The 17,760-nt window shown below is 38.7% G+C and overlaps 1 non-coding gene across 1 annotated transcript; it reads right to left on the bottom strand.

Annotated features, from left to right (window-relative positions):
- Positions 1-4,626: 4,626 nt before the first annotated feature.
- Positions 4,627-4,733, bottom strand: LOC111893109 (small nucleolar RNA R71). Its single transcript, XR_002850788.2, has one exon. It is a non-coding gene; the product is annotated as a small nucleolar RNA R71 (small nucleolar RNA).
- Positions 4,734-17,760: the final 13,027 nt, after the last annotated feature.

The raw sequence follows: 17,760 nt of genomic DNA, 5'->3' as shown, positions 1-17,760 counted from the left end.
AGCTTAGAGACTACTTTACTATAAAACTCCTATAAATAAAGGGTAAACTCCTCATATTTTCTTCACACCATAAGCTTTTCTTTGTCTCTCTAACTTCTCTCTAGCCTCCCTAAACCCCTCCCAAGTCTAGGGAACCTCCGTAGCACGAGAAGGAAGCCCCGGAGCGCCCGACGGCTCCGAGAAAAAAAGCTTTCGGCTTAGAAACGCTGCTCCAGCAAAGCTCGGTTTTCCATATAACACGCTGTAAGCGAGCTACGCCTACGCTATTTTTTTAAATAGCTTTTATTTAATTATAGTAACGTTATTAGGAACTTATAATAAGTACTTTGGTTATTATTATGGGTTATATAAGTATTGTTTAACGCTTATATAATAGTAATAATAGCTAGACTATTAATTAGTCTCGGCGAACAATAGACTAAACTCTAGTGGTAATAATACTAGGTTTCGTCGAAGGAATTTTTTTTTAAGAAGTGAAGCGCTGTCTGAGTTCGGAATCACCACCGTATCAGGTGAGTGCATAGTCCCTTTCATTAACATGATTTTAATACAAGTATTGATTGAAGTATTAATTATATGTTTATGTGCGAGTTAATTGATGTTGCCTGAAATACGTGTTAAAGAACATACCTGATTATATATGATGATTTAGGATAAAGAGTAGACCTAAATTAGTTATGAGGAATATTGGGTAGTATATGTTATTTATCCGGGAGCATGGATTAGACACAGTCATTGTCCCTAGTCCGAGAGTATGGATTGGACATAGTCAACTGTCATTAATTCGGGGGTATGGATTAAGACATAGCAGTTGTCCTTAGTCCGGGAGTATGGATTAAGACATAGTCATTCGTCCCTATTTCGAGAGTATGGATTAGGCATAATCATTCGTCATTAATCCGAGAGTATGGATTAGTCATTCGTCCCTAGTCCGAGAGTATGGATTAGGCATAACCATTCGTCATTAATCTGAGAGTATGGATTAGGTAAAGCCGTTCATTTCTGATCCGGGAGTATGGATTAGGTAAAACGGTTAATCTTGGGTTTGAGAGTATGGATAGTCTCATTGTGAGGATCGACGGGGAGGGATAAGAGTTGATTATACATATATGGTGAAATTGTATATTTTGTGAGTTCTAAATTATATATATGATATAACATTGTGGGATTGAAATCCCTATGTACTCACCAGGTTTCCCAACCTGACCCACTCAGTTTATTTATATCACAAGTGTTGATATGAAGTCACATTACACTGAGAGATTAAGGAGATATAAATCACTAGTGATAATGAATGTAAGTTCTGTTTATGCTTATGTTTCTGTATTGACGATGACATCCCAAATGTTTTAAAATGAATAAAAATACTTTTATTCGGAAATGCTTTGATAACGTATTTTTCATGTTTTACTGGTAACAAATTCAGCAACATTTTTATTAAAAAAGGTACTCTGATTTTTATAAAGCATAAACAAAATCGGTCTTTTCTGGCCGTGAAAATGGGGATGTCACAATCTTCCTCTATTATTTCTTAAGTATCCTCTTCGAAATTCTCTCTGTTTCCAACCATCATTTTCCTGATTGAGAAGAATAGGATCTCCTGGTAGTTTAGCTCCCGCCATGTTGTTTGTGAGAGAATAGGGGTAAAAGAGATAATTAATAGACGTCTAATCCTATAATTACTTATAGGGGTGATCCCCATCAGTCACGTCTATAATCACATAGTGCATACCAATTATACATAATCTTATATAGAATAAACCTTCGAATAAATGACTCTACTCTAAGTCCACAACCAAACAAGGAACATGAAGTAGAGCAATAGTCATAGATTCTGAGTCTATAATATCTTTGATTATGTATAACCTTAACATATGCACTTAGTCATTATAGACCTACTAATAGGGGTCTTTAGTTTTCACATAAGTTAGTTATAGTATCACAAAATACTCCTATAGTATTTTAATTTTTGTCTTATGTTTTCAATGTTTCTTTGTAGATAGAATTGGTAAGTTTTTAGACTTGTTGCAACGCCACAACCATTCCCGGGCATATGCTAATCACTTCTGGTTCAGACATAGTTGATCAGGCAATGTCATTCCCAGACCTGACTATACATCCCCAAGCCTACTTGTGCCATTCAACAATCATTACTTTTGTATTGTTCGAGTATGAGGCTGACCTTAGTATGTATGCACACATGTATACTTTTAACAAGAAACTATTTATTTCTAAAAGTGTAGTCATTTGAAGATGTTAAATCAGAGACCTTAGTCCCAATGCATTTGATATGTGCATAATTAGTTAGTTATTTAGTATACATTTTTATTCATTTTTAACTAATTATGTGAATAATATGGACAAAAGGTACTTAATATTGTTTAAATTTTGTTTTCAGTCCAAAAGACATGCTTGGGAGTAAAGGGGAACAAGGGATAGCAATTGAAGACCAAAGAATGAAGATTGAGGAACAAAAGTCCATCTACTCGGCGAGTACACGAGTATACTCGGCGAGTCCAGCTGAATATTCCAGAAGATAGCCACGACTCCTGATTTAAGACGGATAACAACAAGTCTACTCGGCGAGTTGGGTCTGCTACTCGCCGAGTACCCCCTGTTTTGAGATATCTATAAAAATCAAACCTTTATCCGATGGGACGCCACTTCTGGCGATTTTTGAAGATCCTTCTGTGATTGAGAGCCCTGGAGGACGCTGAGGAATTCTAATCTCCAACCTTTTGAAGAATATAAGCAACTAGGTTAATCATTCCACTTAGCTTTAGGATTTGAGTATGTTTAATCTAGTTAAACTTGTTTTCGTGTGTGATTTTACTGCAACTATGAGCTAATTTCGTTTTTGTTTCTGTTTGGGGAACACCAAGGAACTCCTATGGTTTAATTCTTAGTTTTTGATTAATTGTTTATTGGTGATCTATTAAATTAAGTTTGTTAAAGACCCTTATGCATTAATCACGATTATTTTCTGTTAATTGGAAGACAATTAAGCTGCATGAACATCTCTTAGTTGTTAACCTCATATGTCTATGTGAACACTAATTCATATGCTTAGGAATAATGATTATGAAACTAAGATTAATAAGACAATAATTAGATTAATGTGTGAGCTTGTTTGAGAAACCATCAAACAAGAGGTTAATTGAACCACTAAATTGATTAACCACTACAAATCTTATTTAATCCAAATCATTAATCTAGGAAATTGATTAGTTTAAACACTTGATCACCGCTTAAATTAGTTAATTGTCTAAGGGTTAGGAGTAATGAACATGAACCTAACCACTATAATTGGTAGCCAATAACAATTGATCTATCATAAATACAAATAACCATAGGAGTGAATTGGTTGAACCTAAATAGAAACATCTTTATCAAATTTGGTGAATTAGTTGTTTGCTTTATTCATTTAGTTAATTAAGTGTTGCTTAAGTTTCTAGTCTTGTAAAACTAGAAGAAAAACCTTTAACTTTCATTAATTGTTTTAGTTAAAATTAGTTATTAGTTTAATTTTCCGTTCCCTGAGTTCGATACCTTACTTACTAAACTATACCACTAAAAGACAGGTTCACTGCCTTTGTATGCTATATTTATTAATAAAATTAGGGATAAAACAAGTGCATTTTACACACATTAAGTTTTTGGCGCCGTTGCCGGGGAACGGTTCTAAATAATTAATCTAATTCCTAAATTTTTTTCGATCCTTTGTGTAAGTTTACTTGCATAAAGTTACTACAGTTTAGTAGTTAGTAATTAGGTTTTAGCATCTGTTTTAGTTTTTAATATTAAGGTATATTTTTTCAAAATCACATTGGTACTCGGCGAGTGCAGTCGCACCTACTCGGCGAGTACAAGCGTATTCAGCAGTTAATTTTCGATTTTTTTAGTACATTTTTTTTGTTCTTTTTACGCTTTTATTTTGTTTATTTCAGGACTTTCATGACCAGAGGATCAAACACCCCGCTGGTACCCCCGTTTGAAGATCCCGAAACTGCATTGAAAAGAAACAAAGGAAAGGACGTGGAGAGTTCGAGTACACCAAAGAAGTCACCCTTGTCCAATTTGAAGACTGTTTTTGGGAAAAAGAAGAGCAGCAAATCAGGAGCATCCAGCGCTTCCTTAGTAATCGACGAACCGGCGAAGGAAGATATCGAGTACGAGACCGAGGAAGAAGAGGACCCGACATACGAGCACGAAACTGAGTCCGAGGAAGAGTTAGCTATCACAATGGCTAACATTGATGAAATCCCCATGGGAGAATGGAAGAAGAGGATGCGAGACGACACTGGCCCGGGACTTGTGCAACCCGCAATTCCCGCGACTGCTACCTTCGAGCTAAAGGGTCATATCCTAGCTTTACTTAAAGATATACCTTTTTATGGAAAATACCATGAAGATTCCTACAAACATTTGGATGAAGTCAATGATGTAGCTGATTACTTCAATGTTCCAAATGTGCCCCGCGAGACTCAGCTACTTCGTATGCTTCCGGTGACATTCAAAGGTGCTGCAAAAGACTGGCTCAAGTCACTTCCTCCCAGATCAGTCACCACTTGGGCCAAGATGAAAGAAGAATTCATTGATCACTTTTGCCCACCTTCCAAGATAGCCAAGTTGAAGAAGGTCATTGCTAACTTTGAACAACAAGCTGGAGAGTCGCTATATGAAGCATGGGAGAGGTACAAGAGCTTACTAAGAAACTGCCCACACCATGACCTAAACAGCCAGCAAGAAGTATCCATCTTCTATGTTGGAGTCATTGTCACAACCAGGCAGTTACTAGACTCGCAAGGCCCGCTCACAAAGAAGCCACCCCCGGTGATAAAAGAATTGATTGAAGAATTCTCTAAACACTCTAGAGAATACCACAACCCTAGGCATGATGTCACTAGGGGAACCGCTTATGCAGCTACTGAAGACTTATCCGCGGTCATGGCTATGCTAAAAACCATGGATAGGAGGATGGATAAGATGGATCAAACAATCCATGCTATTCGGGTGGGTTGTGAAAACTGCAATGGGCCTCACCTCACTAGAGACTGTGATTTAGAAGAGAATGGCAACAAGAAGGCGCAAGTGTGTTACTCAAGTGGAGACCGATATGATGAAGACTGGCGCAAACAAAAGAAAGATTGGCTCCCTTATGAAGAGTACAAGAAATCCAAGGAGGAAAGGTTTAGGCAAAAAGGGAGAGGGTTCTACCAAAAGGAGGAGCCGGTGCAAGAAAGGAAACCAAGCTTGGAAGAAATGCTCACCAAATTTGTAGCTGCTTCAGAAAAAAGACATAGTGACCATGATGCTGCAATTCAAGAAACAAGGACCATGCTTAGGAACCAGCAAGCATCTATCCATAATATAGAGACACAACTTGGGCAGATTGCTCAACAAATCAACCAAAGGTCACCGGGCGAACTTCCTAGCAAAACTGAAAATAACCCACGAGGCTCGCACATAAACATAGTCACAACAAGAAGTGGGAAGATAATCACTCCCCTGGCACCTATTCAGACTGAGTCATCCAAGAAATCACGAAAGGAGGAGGCAGAAAACCAAGCAGAAAACCAAGAAATGCACTCTGACAGCCCTACTCGCCGAGTACCACGTATGGACTCGGCGAGTACATCACAAAATCCCACCTCATAGATTCCTGAAAAACTCTACCAGCCTCCCATGCCATATCCAGCCCGAGCTAAGAAGGAGAAGCAGGAAGAGGAGTATTAGAAGTTTCTAGATCATATCAAGACTCTTCAAATCAACATACCCTTCATTGAAGCCGTCATGCAAATGCCCAAGTATGCAAAGTTCCTTAAGGAAATTCTCACTAATAGAAGGAAGATGGAAGAAGTGAAGAAGGTAGTACTCAATGAAAACTGCTCAGCTGCTATGCTAATTAAGCTACCAAAGAAGAAAGGTAATCCGGGGAGTTTAACTTTACCTTGCCAATTTGGCAACTTGACCACCATTCATGCCTTAGCCGATTCGGGAGCAAGTGTGAATCTAATGCCATATTCATTCCTTAAGAAGTTGGATCTCCCGGAACCAAGGCCAATTCGCATGGCAATACACTTGGCAAACAAGACAGTTACCTTCCCAAGAGGCATATGCGAAGACATACTAGTCAAGGTGGACAAGTTCGTCTTTCTCACTGATTTTATCATTCTAGACATGGAGGCGGATCCACAAGTGCCAATCATCCTTGGAAGACCCTTCCTTAACACGACAAGTGCTATAGTAGACATGAGGGACTCAAAGCTCACCTTGCGGGTAGGAGAAGATTCAATCACATTTGGGGTGGACCAAGCCATGAAGTATTCAAGGAACAGTGACGACGCGGCATTCTCAATCGATATCTTAGACGAATTATTGGAGGAATCCATAACTGAAGATTCCATCAAGACCACAACTGAGGATGAAGAATTTGATCCAGAAAAAGACTTGATGGAAATTGAAAGACTGTTGGAAGAAGCCGACTATGAAGAATTGGTAAAACAAACTAACAGTTCTACTCGCCGAGTAGGACCGAGCTACTCGCCGAGTTCCTCTGAAGAAAAAGCAGAAGTCGTGAATACAACCACTAACTCGCCGAGTACCCTACCTGCACTCGGCGAGTCCAGCAGTCAGAACCAAAAATCGGAGCTTAAAACTTTACCAGATCATTTGGAGTATGCTTTTCTCGAAGAAGGCAACCAAAAGCCAGTAATTATAGCCACTGACCTGACCAATTCTGAAAAAGAAGAGCGCGTGCAAGTGTTGAAGAAGCGGAAACGGGCCATAGCATGGAGCATCACCGACATAAAGGGAATAAGTCCATACTATTGCTCCCACAAGATCAATCTGGAAGAAGGAGCAAAGGCGGTTGTACAATACCAAAGAAGACTCAACCCGAATATGCAAGAAGTAGTCAAGAAGGAAGTGGTCAAACTCTTAGATGCGGGAATTATATATTCCATTTCCGACAGTCCATGGGTGAGTCCGGTCCAAGTGTTGCCCAAGAAAGGAGGGATGACGGTCATAACCAGCGAAAAGAACGAGCTAATTCCGACACGAACGGTAACCGGTTGGAGAGTGTGCATCGATTATCGAAAGCTAAACGATGCCACTCGTAAAGACCATTTTCCCTTACCTTTTATTGATCAAATGTTAGAAAGATTATCGGTCCATAGCTACTATTGCTTTCTAGATGGATTTTCGGGTTATTTTCAAATACCCATAGACCCAATGGACCAAGAAAAGACCACATTCACTTGCCCAAGTGGGACTTTTGCTTACAGACGCATGCCTTTTGGGTTATGCAATGCACCCGCGACTTTTCAAAGGTGTATGACAGCTATATTCCACAATATGGTGGAAAAATTCATTGAAGTTTTTATGGACGATTTTTCTGTTTTTGGATCATCTTTCCATGATTGTCTCACTAATCTTGATTTAATGCTTGCTAGGTGTGAAAAAACCGACTTGGTACTCAATTGGGAGAAATGTCATTTTATGGTCAACGAGGGTATAGTGTTGGGCCACAAGATTTCCAAAATGGGAATTGAAGTGGATAGGGCAATGATAGACACTATTGCCAAATTACCCCTACCAACTAATGTGAAGGGCATTAGGTGTTTTCTAGGACACGAGGGTTTTTACCAGCGTTTCATAAAAGATTTTTCAAAAATAACTAGACCTCTAACACAATTACTACTAAAAGATGCACCATTTAATTTCACTAAAGAGTGTTTAAAGGCATTTGAATTTTTAAAGGAAAAACTAACTAATGCCCCGATCATTATTGCACCAAATTGGAACTTACCTTTTGAGATTATGTGTGATGCTAGTGACTATGCATTAGGAGTTGTCCTTGGTCAAAGGGTTGATAAGCATTTTCAACCCATATATTATGCTAGCAAGACTCTAAACCCAGCCCAAGAAAATTACACCACCACTGAAAAAGAAGTATTAGCTGTGGTGTATGCATCTGACAAATTCCGCCCTTATTTAGTTTTATCTAAAACTACTGTTTTTACTGACCACTCGGCTATCAAGTATTTGTTTTCCAAACAGGATGCCAAGCCAAGACTGATACGATGGGTGCTACTTCTTCAAGAATTTGACATAGAGATACGAGACAAGAAGGGAATGGAGAATGTGGCAGCTGACCACTTGTCAAGGCTTGAGAACCCACAATTGCAAGAAGATAAAGTTGGAGACGACTTCCCGGACGAGTACATTATGGTGACAGTGGGAGACGAGCCATGGTTCGCGGACATAGCTAATTATTTAGTTACAAAATACATTCCGAAAGACTTTAGCAGTCAACAAAAGAAGAAATTCTTTGCTGAATTAAAATATTACTTTTGGGATGAGCCATACCTCTTCCGAAGCTGTGCGGATGGGGTCATACGAAGATGCGTATTCGGGAAGGAAAGCCGGAAAATACTAGAGCATTGTCATAGCGGGCCCACGGGTGGACATCATGGAGCACACTACACGGCGAAGAAGATCTTTGACATTGGGTTTTATTGGCCCACAATTTTTAAAGATGCAACCCAATTTGTCAAAGAATGTGATGCTTGTCAAAGGGTGGGAAACATTTCATCTCGAAATAAAATGCCACAACATAGTATCCAAGTATGCGAGGTGTTCGATGTATGGGGAATTGACTTCATGGGACCATTTCCCATGTCCAAGGGAAACAAATACATACTAGTGGCGGTGGATTACGTATCCAAATGGGCGGAAGCACAAGCATTACCAATAAATGACGGACGGGTGGTAGTACGGTTTTTAAAGAAACTATTTTCACGATTTGGAGTCCCGAAAGCCCTTATAAGTGACCGAGGCACATATTTTGCCAATGATCAATTGGAAAAGGTGTTAAAGAAATATGGGGTCACCCATAAGTTTTCCACATCATACCATCCACAAACTAGTGGACAAATCGAAGTAACAAATCGAGCCTTAAAGCGAATTTTAGAGAAATCGGTGGGGAGCAATCGCAAGGAATCGTTGGATAAGCTAGATGATGCACTTTGGGCTTTTCATACAGCTTTCGAAACACCTATTGGTACCACACCATATAGGTTATTTTATGGAAAGCAATGTCATTTACTGGTGGAGCTAGAACACAAGGCATTTTGGGCTTTGAAGAGGTGTAATTTCAACATGGAGGAGTTAAAGACCAACCAGTTAATGCAAATGAATGCTCTTGAAGAGCTAAGGAATGATGCATACTCTAGTTCATGGCTTTATAAAGAGAAGACCAAGATGTGGCATGGCAAAAGGATTAAAGATAAACAAATTCATGAAGGCCAAAAAGTGTTGCTCTTTAACTCAAGACTAAAGCTTTTCTCGGGAAAACTCAAGTCAAGGTGGGATGGGCCTTTTATAGTGAAGACGGTGTTTCCACATGGTGCTATGGAGCTATTATCAAGAGATGGCATGCCTTTCAAGGTCAATGGTCATAGGGTTAAAAAGTATGAAGAAGCAGTCCCCCGGAATGAAGGAATGGAAGAGTTGCTGCTGCTGGAAAGGATTGCAACCACGTAGAAGGGGAGGAGTCCAGCTAATGACTCCCTAAAAAGAAGCGCTTCTCGGGAGGCAACCCGAGTTTCAAGTTTGCATTATCTTTCCTTTTCTTTATTTTCATTTTTTTTCTTTTCTTCATCTATTCTTGAGAACACAACTGCTTGAGGACAAGCAATGCCTAAAGTGTGGGGTGGATGGTTTAAAAAAATGAGAAAATACATAAATTTTTCAAAATTGTCACAAATTTTTTCAATCGTCAAGGTTTACTCGCCGAGTAGGCACGTATACTCGGCGAGTACCTGCCCGAGTAACCCGAAAAAACGTGTAACTGCATATGTACTTGGCGAGTAGGTCCTTTCTACTCGACGAGTAGCCGATTTACACGAGTGAAATATAAGTCTGTAAAAAAGAGGGTTTTTCACCCATTTCACCTCATACTCGCCGTGCACAGCAAATCCTCGAGCAGCCCAGGCGATTTTCGCGATTTCGTCCAATCTCTCCGATTTTCTACTCGATTCTCGTCATTCAACCAAAAAGGAACAATGTTCAGAAGGGGGCAGTCTTCGCGTGGGGGAGCCAAAGTGATGTCCCGTGGCTTTCTTTTCAACACATAACTTCTAAGTCATCCCAAACAAGGGCCAGAAACAGATTGGAGGCCCTCAAGCAAAAGGAAATTCATCTACCAAACGCGGTTGATTGGGGTTGGCTGGGCAATGTAGGGTTGGAGGAGGAGCTTACACCTTATTTGGTGAAAGAATGCAGTTTGGGGTACACCACCATCACGTGTGATGGGTGGTTACAATTGTTCAAAATTCAGGAGTCCGTGTATGTTGAGTTGTGCTGGGAGTTTTTCGCTACCATCTCATTCCGAGGTGGTAGTGAGTACTACAATCCCAACATAATCTCTTTTTCTTTGGGTGGAGAGATGCGAAAATGCAGCATTGCTGAGTTCTCTTGGAGGTTGGGACTCTATGATCAGAGCATGATGCTGATGGAAGATTTTGAAGCATTCTTGGAAAACTGCCACAAAGAACTCCTCGAGGCAGTGGTGGCCTCAACATGGTGGAACACGATCGCCAACCGAGTTTATATCCCTTCCACCGCCCAAGAAGGCTACATATGCTCACCAATCCACCGCCTCATTCACCGATTTGTTGCCAACACCATCAACCAGAGGAAGGATTGGGACAAGGTCCCAACCCTTGACATCTTCTATTTATGGAGTATCATTACTCCCGAAGCCTTTTGCAACCTCCCCTACTGCATTGCCAAATTCCTTGCCGAAGGGGCGGTCAAGGAGAAAATCAATTCAAAAATCAATGGAGGCATGTTTATCACTCGATTGGCCAAGTCATTTGGGGTTCTAGATCTGCCCCAAGCTCGGGCATTCACGGTTATCCACCCTCCACCATTTAACACAACATTATACCGGAGGGCGAGGATAGTCAAGAAGTTTGGCAATTCCTTCACTATTCCACATGAAGACGAGCCGGCGATTTCGGAGGAGCCGGGGAGGCGGGTCAGACAGCGTAGTGAGCGGGTGCGAGAAGACCCACCGGTTATTCCGGTGGAGGAGGACAATGACGGATGGAACCAATTAGAGTACCGCCGCTACTTAAATGACATTGGGCAAGGGGTGAACTATAATAACCAATCTTTTGAATATCTTTTTCAACAAATGAATATTGCCCCAAGACCCTGTCCGGATATCCATATATTATGGATTAGGATGAGCGAATGAGGAGGAGAGCCGGAGAAGGAGGAAGTGGCACGGGAGGAGCCGATATGGAGGATGAATGATGAAGAATTGTTTTCTTTTATGTTTTTATGTTTATGATGTTTTGGTTATGTTTTGGACAAATGTTAAAACACTTGGATGATGCTTGTTTTTGTGGGTTGATTATTATTGTCACTTTTAGTTGTTTAATTTTTCAGGATAGAAGATTAGGAGGCATGCTAATTTGTGAGGGTCAAGAAGGGATTAAGAGATTTTCAAGGAAAAAAAATATATGGAGTTTTGTCCCTAGGATTGAGTCCGTGAAAGTTGAGAGAAATGGAGTGTGCTATTACTGAAGTAAATTAGAAGAGAGGGTCAGTTTGCATTTCCAAGTTCAGAACCAGAGTCAAATGGAGCATCAGTTATATTAATTTTGAAACTGACAGCTCTACTCACCGAGTGCACAAACTCTACTCGGCGAGTACATGAGCTATTGCACGATATCGTTCTAAGACAAGAGCTACTCGCCGAGTCCACGCTACTACTCGCCGAGTAGACTGCTAATTTTTGAATTCCAGAACTGCTTTGGGCACTTTCACTGCAACATTTACCCACTTTTTGGGAGGAATTACCACTGGAAGATTTTCTTAAGAAGCTTGTTCCGTGAAATTTTTCTAAGTTATCAACCACACGAGACGCATGACACCCGACCCATGGATGAGCTGTTCCCATGGCTAAAGTCAAGAGAAGAAGGAGCTAAAGAAGAGAGTATCAACCTATCGACTACTACCCCAGGGGAGTTTGTTCCAATTCCCTCTATATATTTGCATAGTATGCAATGAGGGCATTGCATAAAATAAGTGTGGGGTAGGGGGTTGGTCACATATTAGAAAACTTAGAATCTTAATTTAGGCTAATTTTAAAAAAGTTGTTGCATACCAAAAATATTACTTAGGATTTAATTTAGAAAATTTTGGTAAAAGTAAAAATAGGATTCCATGTTAGAATTGTGTTGATAATTGCATGAAAACCCAAATGTTTAGTTGAGCCTATACACATTCTAGTGCATTTGTGGCTTCCTTATTCCAGTGAAATCATGGGACAAAAACACGACCTCGCTCAGCCCGAGGGATGCAATATGTTTAGCAGCCTAAACCTGAAATGTATCCAGGAAAATTGTTATCGTTAGCCAATAAAGGTTGAGATTGAGCGCCCTTGCTTAAGCATGTAGGGATTTGAGTGAAAAAAGTGAGGTACATGTTTAAATAATAATAATAAAAAAGAGAGAGAGAATTACAAGAAAAGTTGAAGAATTTTTGGAGCATCAAAAATAAAATGAAGATCAAAAGATCAAAATTCCGGAAATTCAAAAAGTTGAAGATACCAAAAATCAAACAATAAAGGTGGTAAATTCAAAGAGATCAAAGATCAAATTACCAAAGGAAGTGAAGAATTCCAAAAGAGCTCCATAGTGGTATCGAAAAGTTGTAATTCTAGATTATGTATGTTTGGGTTGCTCAATTAAAAATACCTTGAGGGTAAGAGGTTTTCTGCGGATGGATTCGGAGGGTTGCATAAAATGAGCATAGTTCGGGGTGAGTGGGCGAATGTTTATGAGGATTGTGAGTATTTGGAGTATAGGGGTCCTTAGGAAAAATTTTAGACACAAATGCATGCGTTGCGGTTTTGGCATAATGGCTGGGTTAGATTGGAGTTGTCATATGTGATTTTAATATGTTTAAAATTTAGTTTTGCTTGGGGGCAAGCAAAAGTCAAGTGTAGGGTAATTTGATATGTGCATAATTAGTTAGTTATTTAGTATACATTTTTATTCATTTTTAACTAATTATGTGAATAATATGGACAAAAGGTACTTAATATTGTTTAAATTTTGTTTTCAGTCCAAAAGACATGCTTGGGAGTAAAGGGGAACAAGGGAAAGCAATTAAAGACCAAAGAATGAAGATTGAGGAACAAAAGTCCATCTACTCGGCGAGTCCAGCTGAATATTCCAGAAGATAGCCACGACTCCTGATTTAAGACGGATAACAACGAGTCTACTCGGTGAGTTGGGTCTGCTACTCGCCGAGTACCCCATGTTTTGAGATATCTATAAAAATCAAACCTTTATTCGATGGGACGACACTTCTGGCGATTTTTGAAGATCCTTCTGCGATTGAGAGCCCTGGAGGACGCTGAGGAATTCTAATCTCCAAACTTTTGAAGAATATAAGCAACTAGGTTAATCATTCCACTTAGCTTTAGGATTTGAGTATGTTTAATCTAGTTAAACTTGTTTTCGTGTGTGATTTTACTGCAACTATGAGCTAATTTCGTTTTTGTTTCTGTTTGGAGAACACCAAGGAACTCCTATGGTTTAATTCTTAGTTTTTGATTAATTGTTTATTGGTGATCTATTAAATTAAGTTTGTTAAAGACCCTTATGCATTAATCACGATTATTTTCTGTTAATTGGAAGACAATTAAGCTGCATGAACATCTCTTAGTTGTTAACCTCATATGTCTATGTGAACACTAATTTATATGCTTAGGAATAATGATTATGAAACTAAGATTAATAAGACAATAATTAGATTAATGTGTGAGCTTGTTTGAGAAACCATCAAACAAGAGGTTAATTGAACCACTAAATTGATTAACCACTACAAATCTTATTTAATCCAAATCATTAATCTAGGGAATTAATTAGTTTAAACACTTGATCACCGCTTAAATTAGTTAATTGTCTAAGGGTTAGGAGTAATGAACATGAACCTAACCACTATAATTGGTAGCCAATAACAATTGATCTATCATAAATACAAATAACCATAGGAGTGAATTGGTTGAACCTAAATAGAAACATCTTTATCAAATTTGGTGAATTAGTTGTTTGCTTTAGTCATTTAGTTAATTAAGTGTTGCTTAAGTTTCTAGTATTGTAAAACTAGAAGAAAAACCTTTAACTTTCATTAATTGTTTTAGTTAAAATTAGTTATTAGTTTAATTTTCCGTTCCCTGAGTTCGATACCTTACTTACTAAACTATACCACTAAAAGACAGGTTCAATGCCTTTGTGTGCTAAATTTATTAATAAAAGTAGGGATAAGCTAAATTTATTAATAAAAGTAGGGATAAAACAAGTGCATTTTACACACATCACATTTATAGTTTGTATATATTATGTGGTTCGATATACTTATGTGACAACCCGAAGTTCATTCCGTTATTGTAACCTGTTCCGTTAATAAATTCATTGTTTTCGAGTTGTTTCCGTTTCGTTATTAAATTAAGTCATTAAATTTGGGTCATTTATTATGACTTAATGGGTGTCCAAACATATTAGAAACTCATGATAACACCCCAATTTAATAATTGGAAAATTTTTAGTTTCAACTATATCGAGTTACGACAACTTAATCGGGTGCGACCAAAAGCCTCGTCTAACGTCAGTATCGGGTAGAATTCCATCGGGTCATAAACTCAACCCCTATATAAGGGATTGAGTGACATCATTCTGAAGCTTTTTCTCTCTCTTAAAATCACTCTCTCTCACTACTCTCTCTCTAGAACTCGAGATTGATCCAAAAACCCCCCCTTTCAAGCCTCAATTTGGTAAGCAATCTATCCTAACTTATTGTCTAACTTGATTGGTATGCAAATTCATGTTTGAATCATCCAAAAACACCCATGAACATGTGTTTACGGTTTGGGGACCCTCCCAAAACCGTGAACACCCCTAAAGAGGGTTTTGAAGCCCCAAAACCTCTCCAAACCACTTCTAGTGCTTAGATATGGCTTAGAAACTTGCATGCATGAGCTTAGGACCCCAAAACCGCACCATTTGAGGTATGTACATGATTTCACGGCCCAAGAACATGCTTGGACCATAAACCCTCATTCATGGACCATAAACACCTTTTTAAGGTGTTAAATTGCCCTTAAACACTTCCAAAAGCCTCCATGAACTTCCATGAGTGCATAGAACCTTATAATCCATCAATAAATGCACCAAAACATAATCAAATGGGAAAAAATTGATTTTACGGCCCAAGAACATTCTTGGACTGTAAACACACCTCCTTAGACCATAAACTCCTCCAATGGGTGTTAAAGTGCCTTTAACGCCTTGTATGGCTTGGAATTGGACCTAGAACTTTGTATGCTTAACCTACAACCACTAAAACCCATGAATCATGGAAAAACATGATTTTACGGTTGTAAACTCATGTGTTTAAGGTAGTAAACTCCCAAGAACATCTTCATAGACTGTAAACTACTTTTCCAAGGTCAATTCAAGTCCCAATCACTTCCTAAGCCATGGGATCAACCCTAGAACCTTCCTATGTGCATTGTAATTTACCTAGGACCACCAAAACACCTTAAGACATGACACCTAATATTTTACGGTCGTAAACTCATAGTTTACTGCCGTAAACTCCTCAAATGGTCCTTAGGATGTTCAAATCTCATTCAAATGCATTGAAACCAAGCCTAGCATCAACCCTCATGAGTGATAAGGCTATTTAGCAACCAAGAACACCCCCACCATGAGTTTACGGCCGTAAAATCATGGGGAGTGGGTCATTTGGACCGTAAACTCCTAAAGGAGTTTACTCTTGAAGATTAAACTCCATATCCAAGCCATACTCATCCATAGATGTTACCCGGGTCACTCCAAACACTTGAATTGAAGTGTTTTCGCGTCTAGAAGTGTTTACTCTTATCTAATTAGTGGTTTGAAGTCTAATTAGATACAATTGTGTATCATTTCATATTACATAGGAACCTCACGCGTTATTAAGCCCCGATCTGACACTTAGCATCCTAGACGACACGTTCCTCGACTGGTGAGTTCATACCCCTACCCTTTTTTAGTGTTTTTCAATGTTTTCAGGGGAGAATACAAGCAAAAGTACAAGAATATCTTGTACTTAAACTATTTATTACATTTAAAATGTTTAATAATCACATGCTTTTAACATTGGAAAACAATATTAACCAAACGTTAAACCTGTACAGTCAGTTTTCAAGCTATTTGTGAAACTCTTAATAAACTGTTATGTTTTATATTTCACAAATGAATAGTTCCATATCATTATTGTTAAAAGCAGCATATTGGTACATTTGATTTGTCCTCGGTAACACTCCATAGAGATACGCGAGTGGAGGATTCACTGTTTGTAACAGATTTTATGTATTATTATTAGTAAATTTGTTATTCCTATAAATTGGAGACACGTCCTCGGAAACACTCCACAGAGATACGCGAGTGGAGGACCGCCACCGTAACCAGAATCTCTTAGATAGGGAGCGTGACTTGAGTGTATAGATCTATACGGGGCTGACTACCCCACACCTGGCTGCTAGCTACATCCGAACCGTAAGGTTCAAGGGTGACGAAAGTCATAAAGTGATGTGGACTACTTATTGCCATATCTAGTCTATCGTATGGTTATGGAACTCGCAATTTGATAACATAGATTTACTTGTTAGTAATAATGGGTTAGTGACTAGTTTACTTTATACTTATTAGTTTTATATACATGATAAAACTAATACACTTCACATGGATAACCAGGTTTTTCAGAATACATCTTTTACATTACATTTCAGTTCGGTAACCAACTTTTAGGGAAATATGGGATTTCCCTGGGATAACAGTTGTTCATAACCAGATTTGTGTAACAAAACAGATAACCAAACTTTACATATAAGAAAATATGGGATTTTCTTGGATTCGAAACTTTTTCAGAAACAGAAAGGAAACTTGTTCATTTTTCAGAAAACAAAACCGCTTATGAACTCACCAGCTTTATGCTGATTTTCAAACTGCTTGTATTCTCAAGTCCGCATTAGACAGGTACCCTCAGAAACTCTTTTGGCGAAGATGGAGTTTGTAGAAGACACGTCTTTACTTTTGTTCATATATACATATGTATAACACTTGTAACTTTTTACTTTCAAACAAATGTAAATTCTAATATGTAATGTAATGGTTGTTTACTTTGATTACTATATACATTGGTTATGATACTTAACATGAAGTCACCTCCGTCTGGGAACGTTTCCGCCCTGGGTTTTGGGGTGTGACAACTTAGTTCACTATAAACAATGCTCTGATACCAATCTGTCACACCCCCAAACCAAGGATGGCGGAAACGATCGAGGGTGGAGGACTTCATGTATAGTATCACAACAACGAATATAATAGTGCTCAAAGTAAATACAACCATCATAAATATAATTGAAAAAGTTACATCATAGTAAGTTTACATGTTTCAAAATCAATTACATTTTGATGACAAAATGAACTGTTTGACGATTTATCGTCCCATCCTCAAAATGCTGTTGGTTTTCCTGTTTCACTGATTTCCTGAGAATACAAGTAGTTTTGAAAAAGTGTCAACAATTAAGCTGGTGAGTTCATACCCCTATCTTTTCATGTTTTCATAAGTTTTAAGTGGGGGGAATACAAGTTAAAACACCAAGAACACAACTAAACTTTTCCAACAGCT

Source organism: Lactuca sativa, chromosome 5, assembly GCF_002870075.4.
Source record: "Lactuca sativa cultivar Salinas chromosome 5, Lsat_Salinas_v11, whole genome shotgun sequence".
In the NCBI taxonomy this organism is placed as follows: Eukaryota; Viridiplantae; Streptophyta; class Magnoliopsida; order Asterales; family Asteraceae; genus Lactuca; species Lactuca sativa.
This window is presented reverse-complemented; position numbering and strand designations above follow the sequence as displayed.